Consider the following 10,946-nt stretch of genomic DNA (forward strand, 5'->3'; position numbering starts at 1 on the left):
CTCCAGGGCTGGCAACGTCGATGTTCAACTTTGACGTTGCGCGGCACCACATCGAAATAGGCGCTGCGAGGGTACGTCTACACGCCAAAGTAGCACACATCGAAATAAGGGTGCCAGGCACAGCTGCAGACAGGGTCACAGGGCGGACTCAACAGCAAGCCGCTCCCTTAAAGGGCCCCTCCCAGACACAGTTGCACTAAACAACACAAGATACACAGAGCCGACAACTGGTTGCAGACCCTGTGCATGCAGCATGGATCCCCAGCTGCCGCAGCAGCAGCCAGAAACCCTGGGCTAAGGGCTGCTGCCCATGGTGACCATAGAGCCCCGCAGGGGCTGGAGAGAGAGCATCTCTCAACCGCCCCCAGCTGATGGCCACCATGGAGGACCCGGCAATTTCGACGTTGCGGGACGCGGATCGTCTACACGGTCCCTACTTCGACGTTGAACGTCGAAGTAGGGCGCTATTCCGATCCCCTCATGAGGTTAGCGACTTCGACGTCTTGCCGCCTAACGTCGAAGTTAACTTCGAAATAGCGCCCGACGCATGTAGCCGCGACGGGTGCTATGTCGAAGTTAGTGCCGCTACTTCGAAGTAGCGTGCACGTGTAGACACAGCTCTAGAGTCCACGTGGGGTGTCCCTGGGCCACCAAGCCTGTGGCCAACCAGCCATAGGCAAGGGTGTTCCGCCTCTTCCCAGTCATCCCCAGAGGACGTCCTCATCACACCACATGCCCAGGATGTCCCTCAGCTTGGGTTCCATCCTTGGGACCCCTCAACCAGCTCCCTGGGGGTTGCAGGGCAGCTGGCTGTCAGCCCTTGTGGGAATGTCCACTTCAGGAGGTGGCCACAGGGCATGCTGCTGGGCTCAGAGCCTTACTGCCTCCATGCTCAGCCTTCCTGCCACAGGGTCTCTGGGGCTCCCTGTGCCTTTAAACAGCCGGATGCAGGGACCATAGAGTTCCGATAGTGCTGGCCAGGGTGTCTCTGAGCTTCCTCTGGCCAGTGCCACGGAGGACTCCTCTGTCAAAAAAAAAAAAAAAGGGCCCACCAAGGCATTTGCACACACTTTTTTTCTGAAAGAATCTTTCCGAAAAAGGTGCTCTTCCTCATCTGGCAGTGGAAGAGGGCTGCTGGAGGAAGCGCAGCAGTCTTTCAATTTAGCATTGAAAGAACACATTTTATGAGAGGTGGTCCATGGATAGTTTCAAACAAACCCTCTAGTGTAGATGTAGCCAATAAGAGAACCAAAAGAACGTCAATGCGGCTAAACAACAAAGTACAAAAAGAAAAAAAAAAGTGAGAGGCAAAAAACAAAATCCTTTCAAAATGAAAGTTAAATCCTAGTGAGGCAAAATAGGACGGAGCATAAACTCTGGCAAACAAAGTTTTAAAATATAATTAGGAAGGCCTAAAAGGACTGTGAAGAATAGCTAGCCAATGACTCAATAGCCTGTTGAGCTACCAGCTGGGCACTGGACCACTGAAATGCTAAAAGGAGCATTCAAGGATGATAAGGCCCAGGCCATTGAAGAGAAACTAAATAAATTGTTTGCATCAGTCTTCATGGCTGAGGATGAGAGACTGATTCCAAAACCTAAATTAGTCTTTGTAGGTGACAAATCTGAGGAACTGACCCTGACTGAGCTGTCATTAGGTGTCCCCATTGATTTCAGTGGCCCCAGAAGTTCATCTTTTGTGTGTGCCAAATCAGAGAACAAAACTTGGAAAAACAGATGCTCCCACAAGATTACTAATCCTTTCAGCTTCTAATCAGACCATAAATAACAAGGTTTTCTCATGGTATTTTGTCAGTTCAGTTTCTCATTCTAGTGGACAATTATTTTGTTCAGAATAATTATATCCCTTCTCTTAGCTTGTCCATGCCTAGTTCAGATGCATTTGTTTTGTTGTTGTTGGGTTTTTTTTGTTTTTTTTTTTTGAGCTTTGCTACAGTTTAGAGACAGAAACTAACCAATACCTTTGTAAGTGTCCAGAATTGAGACTGAACTGTACAGCTTGGGGCCCCCTTACCACAAAATATGGCTATTTTAGGTCGTTTCCTGGTATGTAGAAGTCTTGGTTAACACATTGTCTAGCTAACACATTTCTAGCTTTCTTTTAGCATTTGAAGATTTGTGACACACATTAAGTCTTGGTAGCTATCCAAATGGTGCCTGTTACTAAATTCAAATAGCTTTCAGACCAAGAATACAAGCCTGTCCATACTGGATCAGATCAATGGTTCATCTCGCCCAGTATCCTGTCTTCTGATAAGGGACAAGGTCAGATGCTTTAAAGCTTCTGGCAGTGGGAGGGGAAGGGCCACCCAGAGCAGGAGATGGCATTCCTGACCATCTCGATTAACAGCCATTGATAGATCCTATCATCTGTGAACATATGGAATTCTTTTTTGAACCAAGTTATATTTTTTATATCTTTATAAACATGTTTCATGGGCTCACTGTGTGAAGAAATACTTTCTTATGTTTCTATTAAATCTGCTGCCTGTCACTGTCATTGGGTAAACCCACATTCTGCTGCTTTGTGCAAGGCTAAATAATGCATCTTACTTTTTCTGGGACCGTTCATGATTTTATGAGACCTCTATCATATCCCTCCTTCTGCCATCTCTTTTCTAAACTGAACATTCCCTGTCTTAAGCCCTTCCCACAAGGATTCTGTTCCATACCCCTAATCATTTTTGTTGCCTTTCTATGTACTTGTTCCAATTCTAATATATCTTTTTGAGATGGGGCAACCAGAATCACCAGCAGTATTCACTATCAGCTTGCCATGTATTTATACAGAAGCATAATACTTTCAGTCTGATTTCTATCCCTTTCATATTGGTTCCCAATATTCTGTTAGCTTTTTTTGAGCAGAACCACCCAGAAGGACACCACTCAAAGACATTTTGGAAAGAGCTTATTTAGATCCCAGCATTTTGAATATACAGCGGGGACTATTTTTTCCCCAAGTGCATTACCTTACACTTGTCAGCACAAAACTGTATTTATCATGTTGTGGAGCTTGTTGGCTGTCATCAGACACTCAGCTGAGTGCGATCCCTTTTATAATTCTTTGCAGTCAGTTTTGGAGTTAATCATTTGGTAATTTTGCGTTTTAATCTAAATCAGTTATACTGTCATTCAAACCCATTGCCTCTTGTCCTGTCCTCTGTGGCATCATTTTTATTGTCCACCTAGCAAGTATTTGAAGACCACTAATCATACCCCCCCCACATGCCCCAAATCTCTTTTCCAAACTAAACTGACTCAGTTCCGTCAGCCTTTGCTCATTTGACTTACATTCCATTTGGTGAGGGGCGGGGAAGCACGAGCCATGTGAACATCCCCCCCGCCACACTGTTCAGGGAAGGTCTGGGACAACCCTTCAAGGCCCTGCCTCTCCCAGCCCCTGCCCTTCCCCGCCCCTCTTCTTCCTCCCCACCCTTGCTTCACCCCCTCCCCCAAACACGGCAGTGGGTGCCTGTACCCTTCTTCCCTCCCTGCCCCCACACCACTCACCTGAAGGGGCAAGCAAAGCAGAGTAATGCAGCCCCAGCTTCCTCTGTTCCCCTGGCCTCATTGCTCCACTTCCAATGGGTCCGTACCAGGCAGGCCCCATCACCTCCACCCCAAGTGAGCCAGACAGGCAGGCACAGTGATCTTGAGCTGTGCTGCTGTACACCCCATCCCTGCCACTGGTGAGTGCAGACCCCCTGCTGCAGGCACCAGACCACCCCGCTAGTCCCTCCACTGGCTGCTGGCCAGCCCTTGCCTCTCCTACCCAGTGTCTAGGGCACATGACTTCCACGCACATTGCTCCCGCATCTGGGCACGACTTGGAGAAGGCCCTGAACATGGTGCATCTTATGTCAAATATTCACCCCTCTGTGAGACCCTCAGGAGCACAAAGTATGAGAAAGTACAAATAATCGATGATGATGATTGTAAATAAATGAGATTATTATTTCCAAGAGGCTAAGGACTTCCCCAGTAGCTAATTTTAAGATAAATCTTGATTAATATTTACTCAAAAATCTGTATAGTTCACTGCTAACTTTCTTAGTGTAAGGTCTAATCCTATTATGAAGCGTTTGATTTTAAAATAGATGTCGTTTCTCATAGCGTGAGTAGAACTACCGTCACTGGAAAGTCTAGGAAACTGAAGACTATGTGCTCAACGACATTAAAACATATCAAAATATTCAGGCTAAAAAGATAGCTCTGGAAAGATGAACTACCACAGCAAAAAGCAGGGTGGAAAAAGATAGTAGATGAATGGTACCAGATACAAATAGGTCCTGCAGTCCTGCTTGTGCTTTCATCTGGTCACTCATACAGAACTCTGCTGATGTCAGCAGGCTCCACCCCGTCTGCCGTGGGTGCACTAACTGGAGTCCATTAGAAGCTCGGTGCTTTTGGGTTAATGTGAGCCTCCCTCCTCCTCCTCTTCCAGCTGTGGGTTTCTGGCTCATAGGAGGGGACTGATGGGCTTTTTTGCAGGGGGCGGGGAGGAGACAGTGCAGGGTTTGGAGGCAGTATTGTTTAATTTGGCCACAGTAAGAGTTTCAGCTGTTTTTTGCCCTAAACAGCTTGGCACTTGTGATTTCCTTGTACCACAGAGCGCAGGCACTCAAACTGGACCATTCTCACCTCAACAGAGAGAGAAAAGTAGATTATTCTCAGTGAGGTGCCTAAAACAGTCTTCCTTGAAACCCAAGGGACAACCTCCTCATGCCAGCTGTAGAGCTGGGCTTTTGACAGATGTCAGATATGGGAGGGGAGGATCATTTGTTTTAGTGGGTGGTCTAATTTTATTTGGTTTTGTAATTTATCACTGGGGACCAAGAACACTGGATAGAATATTTTGGTTTTTCCATTAACCTAAATAAAGTGAGTTGCCATGTCAAGCCCTGTCTCACCACAAATTGTGGCTGTAAAAAATTGGAGAAAAAGAAGGAAAATGGGAATTCTGATATATGGTTTCCTGGAGCCCTTTATATGCTTTTATTGTATTTTACTTAAAATAATTCATCTTCCAGTGAAAATGTTTCCTATTATCTAAACCAGCAACTAATTCGCTGCTATTTATAATCATCAAGCAATGATATAAGACCAGGTCTGCTGAAGGAGTGGGGCAAAGGGGGCAATTGCTCTCTGGCCTGGCCTGGCCTGGCCTGGCCTGGCCTTTCAAGGAGGCCCAGAGCTCCCACCACCATCATTGCCTAAGTAGCAGTGGTAGCATCTGGAGCTCCAGGCCACTTTGAATTGCAATGTAGCTCCAGCTGTGTGTGGCTGGAGGAGGCAGGCAGTGTCGTAGTCCCAGTGGGGCCTGCCCCTTCTGTCATTGGCCCCACCCCTTCTGGGGTGCAGACTTTGGCCCCCACTTCCACCTTGCCCCAGGGCTCACAACAGCTCTGGGCAGCACTATACAAGGTTAAATTGTATCAGTGGGGTAACCGAATTAGTCCATATCTTCAAAAACAAGTCCTGTGGCTCCTTATAGACTAACAGGTATTTTGAAGTATAAGCTTTCGTGGAGTTCTTGTTGTTTTTGAAGGCTCAGTTGTGCGGCCTGTGTGCATGGTAATCCCATATGTGGTGAGAAATGAATAAAAATGATGAAGTGTGTCTTTGCCCATGAAAGCCTATGCTCCAAAATATCTGTTAGTCTACAAGGTGCCACAGGACTTCTTGCTGTTCTCGAAGACACAAACTAACATGGCTACCTCTCTAATGACTGTAGTTGTCTCTCTAAGGGCCACAGCTGAGAATACCACATTCAGAACAAACACTGAGGATAGGGTAGACACGCCAGAACTCCCATAAGATATACCAAACCAGCAACAAAAGTAAACTTCTGTTTCACTACTTTGACTAACCAGAAGTCAAAAAAGCAGTTTCCTTAAGCATTCCAGTCCTCATATCACCACCAAAAACACTGAACTTAATGATTGGTTATTTAAAACACAATTTCATCAAACAAAAGGTTCTTCTGATCTCAAAATAATAGCTACATATACAGATCAATATATAACTGAGATTTTACCCAATAATCCTGCTGCTGTCAGTCCCTTAGTATCTAAAGGTTTATTTTCAATAAAGGTGACAGTTTAAATTTAGTTAAGGGCATCAAATACACATCAAAATTGCAGAATTCTTGGATTAGGCCTGTAGCAGTGATGGAACAAACTGCTGGCTTGTTGAGTCACAGTGTTTCTTCCAAATCATTGGAAAGTACTCAGTCTCTTGGTTAGGATGCTCCCACTAGTGTAAGTCCACAATCTAGAGGTCTGAGGAGGACGGAAGCAAAATGGAGATGTTTCCAGCGCTTTCTAGAGCTGCAGCGTCCAGTGCTTTTGCTGTTCACCATGGCTGTGTCTACACTGAGACAAAACTTCGAAATGGCCATGCTAATGGCCATATGGAAGAATACTAATGAGGTGCTGAATTGAATATTCAGCGCCTCATTAGCATTAGGACGCTTCTGGCCATGGCGCTTCAAAAGGACCCTGCACATTTCGAAATCCCCTTGTTCCTATCAGTTGAGCGCCTCAGTAGTATTCTTTGATATGGCCATTAGCACAGCCATTTTGAAGTTTTGTCTTAGTGTAGACACAGCCCACATGCAGTGACTAGGACGCTGCGCTGTGGTGAATGCATGCATACCTAACGCGTAAGAAATTATTCTTCTTTGAATTCACCACATGTGCTCAAGACGCTTAGCACCGGCCCTCGCCCAGGTAAGGCAGCCTGCCAGCCAGTAGGAAACCCCTGCGGGCACTGATGCTGCCTGCACTGAAAAGGAGCACTGCAGGATGTGGCAAGTATAGGGGTTTGGTATTGTGCCCTCTAACATGTGGGGGCAGTGTCACTGTCTGCAGGCTATTCACAGGGAACAGCTGGGATTGCCCCACTCCCAGCCTTGTTCCCATTAAATAAAGGGAAGAAGGAGTCTTTTCAAGAGGGGGTTTACTTTCGGAAGAGCAGCATCTACACTGCTTTCTTCTTTCGAAAGAAGCTCTTGAAATTAGAATATGCAAATGAGGTGTCAAATATGCAAATTTATGCCTCATTTGCATTTTCAAATTGCTTCATTTGCATACCTCTTTCAAAAGAGGCATGCAAGTGTAGACACACCCTAATAGTCCTACTTACAACAGCTTCATTAATAAATAAATAAAGATGCAGAGCTTTACCATTTAGAGGGTGGTTGGTAGCATTAGCTGATCTTTTGATCATCCACAGGCATCATGGCTTTGAGCAAGCTCCCAGCTGCATGGTGGAGGAAAGGTGGAGCTGAGCTCCTGTCTCCCTTGCCGATGAAAATCGGCTCACATGCCGCTCTTGGCACCCGGGTCGGGTGGGTTGCTGAGCCCTTCTTTGGATGGAACATTCACAGGAAAATCCCTTAAGTGTAGATAAGCATCTCCCATGGGCCATTGTGAGTTAAGCATTCCTTGATGAGCCACGGAGAGGTAGCCCTGTTAGTCTGTATCCTCACAAAACGAGCAAGCAGTCCTGTAGCTCTTTAAAGACTAACAAAATAATTTATGAGGTGATGAGCTTTCATGGGACAGACCCACTGCTTCAGAGCTGGAAATTCTGATCAGCCTCAATGAGCCATTTAACTTGAATAGTCCCTTCAAGTTATGCTAGTTAAATACTTTGTCGGAGCTACCAGAAGTAAACACTTGAAATTCAGTTATAGAACCAATACTTGTAACTTCAAATACGAAAATGATACGTGCATACAAATAGTCATATTCAGCACATCATACATTTTTGATTAACTTAACACACTTGTATCAGATTAAATGCAATTGTATAACAGCAGTAGCATCAATGAGCTACATGGTCATACAGTATTTTAGTCAGATAATGCCAAAATGATACACAACCTCAAGACAGATAATTGAAACTAAGAGCAGATGTGACCAATGCGCTCAAACTAAATCTCAGGGGCTCAAGCACTCAGTCTACAAACATTCTCCTAAGGTTGGTCGGCCAGTGAAAGTGAGGTGTGGGAAGTTAGTGCAAAGTGCTGATTTATTTTACACTAATGGGGGAATCCAGATTGTTCAAATTAAATCTGAAAACAGAAACAAATCATCCAGCCTCCTTGTGCAAGTTCATTGACGCATTTAGTGGCCTCCTTTTAAATAGTAGAAAACTAACAGTGGTAGGGGTTGCTTTTGTGATGTGCTTTTGGCTGCTGAGCATGGTGCTGAGTCTCCTGTAGCTGGTTGTTAACACCTAAGAAGAGGGATCACACCAATTGATGCCTGTTGGCTCCTCACAGCATCAGAGTCAATAAAGTTGGAGCTGTGACCTAGAAGCCACCTTAGTCTGTGCTTTTTCCCCATCAGAAGCCATTCTTATGAAGGATGGTGAAAATAAAATGGCGGTAAAGAAAGTATTTCAAGGGAAGCTTTCAGATCATTTTAAGGCATATCTTAGGTCTGTGTTAGAATGCTGTCTCCTATTTTACCATATTCTGCCTCCTTCTGGCCGTATCCCATTCCTGTGAAACAATCAATGGGTGGGGGGTGTAAAGGGTTTGTGACTTTCCTTCCCCTCTCAACCACACTGAACATTGGAGAAGCATGGAAGACATTCAATGTTTTGCTTTGTACTAAGTGATGGATTGGTAGTTGATAAAGCAATAGCCTTAGCAGGTGGAAGATGAATAAAGAGTAATAAATTCTATTATTTTCAGCTAGGAATTGCTTACTGAGAGAACTCTTGTGTATAACATATACTGCAATATGGTGCTCGTGCAACACACCGCATTTTATTCTATATTCCTAGTATGTTCTCCAATGAATTAGCTGAACTCCTATGTATCCAAATGTTTCTAATATCATTGAAAACATCCTGGAGGAACGAGGTAGTACTATGAGCCACCAAAGACAGCCCAAATATTTCTTCAGAGTATTGCTCAAATTAAACTAATTTTCAAAAACAAAACAAAAAACACCACCACCACCACTCAGTTTCCCTCAAAGATTAAAACAATGTGGAAGAGTTTCCTTCAGTACCACTGAATAGAGCACAGCTCTGTCATTCTGAAATACACCAGGCCCTGCATCTTCAGCCAGATTTTTCACTAATCAGTGCCCTGTAGCTCTTGTGTTGCTTCTGACATGATTTTCAAAAGTTCTGCACCCAGAGGACCGAGCTCTTGAAAATCCGATCACTTATGTTAGTGTTTAAACAGGAGTTGAACACTTTTGAACCATTAGCCCCAATTATAGTGCTGAGCACTTTTGGAAATTCCATACCTAGCAATTCATTGTAATTCATCTTAGCAAGCTGGAGCCTAACAACATGAAGCATTCAAAATAAGTAGATACGGTCCCAAAACCAAATCCCAGATCTGAACACCCCAAACGTCATAAAACTTAAAGTCCAGGTCCAAGTTTTTCTCTCTGGGTCACACCCAAACCCTGGATCTGAGCTTTCAGAGAAATACTGTGTTGTACCTGAATATTGTCATTTAGCCAATGCTTTTTTGTACTGGTACTTGGTGGTACTGAGTACTGGAATTGCTGGTGGTGCAGGGTGAGGAGTCAGCTGAGTACCGTCTCCTCTTTTTTTCCCCAAAAATATAAACAGCCCTGGAAGGAGGAACCATGGATAACACAACGAACCCATGTTTAGCATGATTGGCAGGAAACCTTCTGATGTGTCATTACAAAGTAGAAAGCTGTAAAACATATTTTGCGACTTGATGGCACTTGGCAACAGCAGATGCCTTCTGTGCACCCACTGGTTGAAAGGACATCAGTGTCAATTTATGCATTGATCCAAACTACATCGAGATTTAGCAGTACAAAGTATTACAAGTGAAAGTTCACTAGGGCCATAGAGGGAAGCATCATGCTGATTTGTAAGTTCTTGAAAAGGATGGAATAAACTTTAGGTAGCTGCTAGAGCTGACAACAAAGGCCATGAGACTGACCCTTTGACATCACTAGTCAATATTACCTGGCATGAAACCTACCGCCAGCAATGGAAAGAATGGAGACAGCTGCTGATGCCAGCAAGGATTTAAGGAGAAGCCTAGCCGAGAAGTAATTCGGGCAAAATTTACACAAAGGTCAGTTGAAATAAGAAACAAACTACCAGAACTGGCAATAAAAGTAATGGTATAAATCAGTTCAAGAAGGTTTTGCACAATTTATTATAAGGAAGAAGAAAATCTGGCAACATGGCTACTTACCAGATAATAAATCATAGCTGTAGCAATGGGGTGCTGAAGAGGAAGAGTAGAGTTGTTTTTAGGGCTACCAGAATAGTTCTTCATGGACCATTTGCTGTTCTCCTGGCACTTAAAAGCTCTAAGATAATTAGTATAGTCACATTCATTTCTCTCTTATTTCCCATGGGACATATACCATGAAGAAGAGGGATGATAGACTGAGTCAGAATTATACCACTCATTTCTCAATTCTAGACACTAAGACTGAGCACATAGACTTTGAACAGTGTTTATTATTCTCTCTTGAGCGACAGAACTCTTGGTGTGCAAAAATATCCAGGCTACGATGGGTGAACCTTTGAAGGTATATTAGTATATTAGTTACCTGAGCTACAATTGACAGGACTTAGGAGTCTTGCTATAGCTCATTTTCCTGGGACTCCTGATGCTTGCAATATTGCTGGTGTGTTCCAATGGGCTTTTACGAACTGCACTAGATCTAGAATCTGGACCACACTCCCTCTAACCCGCTTTGTCTCCTGATAAGACTAATACCAGTGACACTTGTTCTCTTTCTCCCTGCACCTCCACCAATTTGATGAGCAGGGGAGTGATTTTTTTAAAATCTTTTTTTCCCCTGTTTTTTGTTTTTTTTTTTAAACAGAAAAACAGTGAATTCTACCCTGGCTAGTGAACGAAAGAAACCACAGATTTAACTGCTTCCTGCTAACCA

This window comes from Carettochelys insculpta, chromosome 4, assembly GCF_033958435.1.
Source record: "Carettochelys insculpta isolate YL-2023 chromosome 4, ASM3395843v1, whole genome shotgun sequence".
Taxonomy (NCBI): Eukaryota; Metazoa; Chordata; order Testudines; family Carettochelyidae; genus Carettochelys; species Carettochelys insculpta.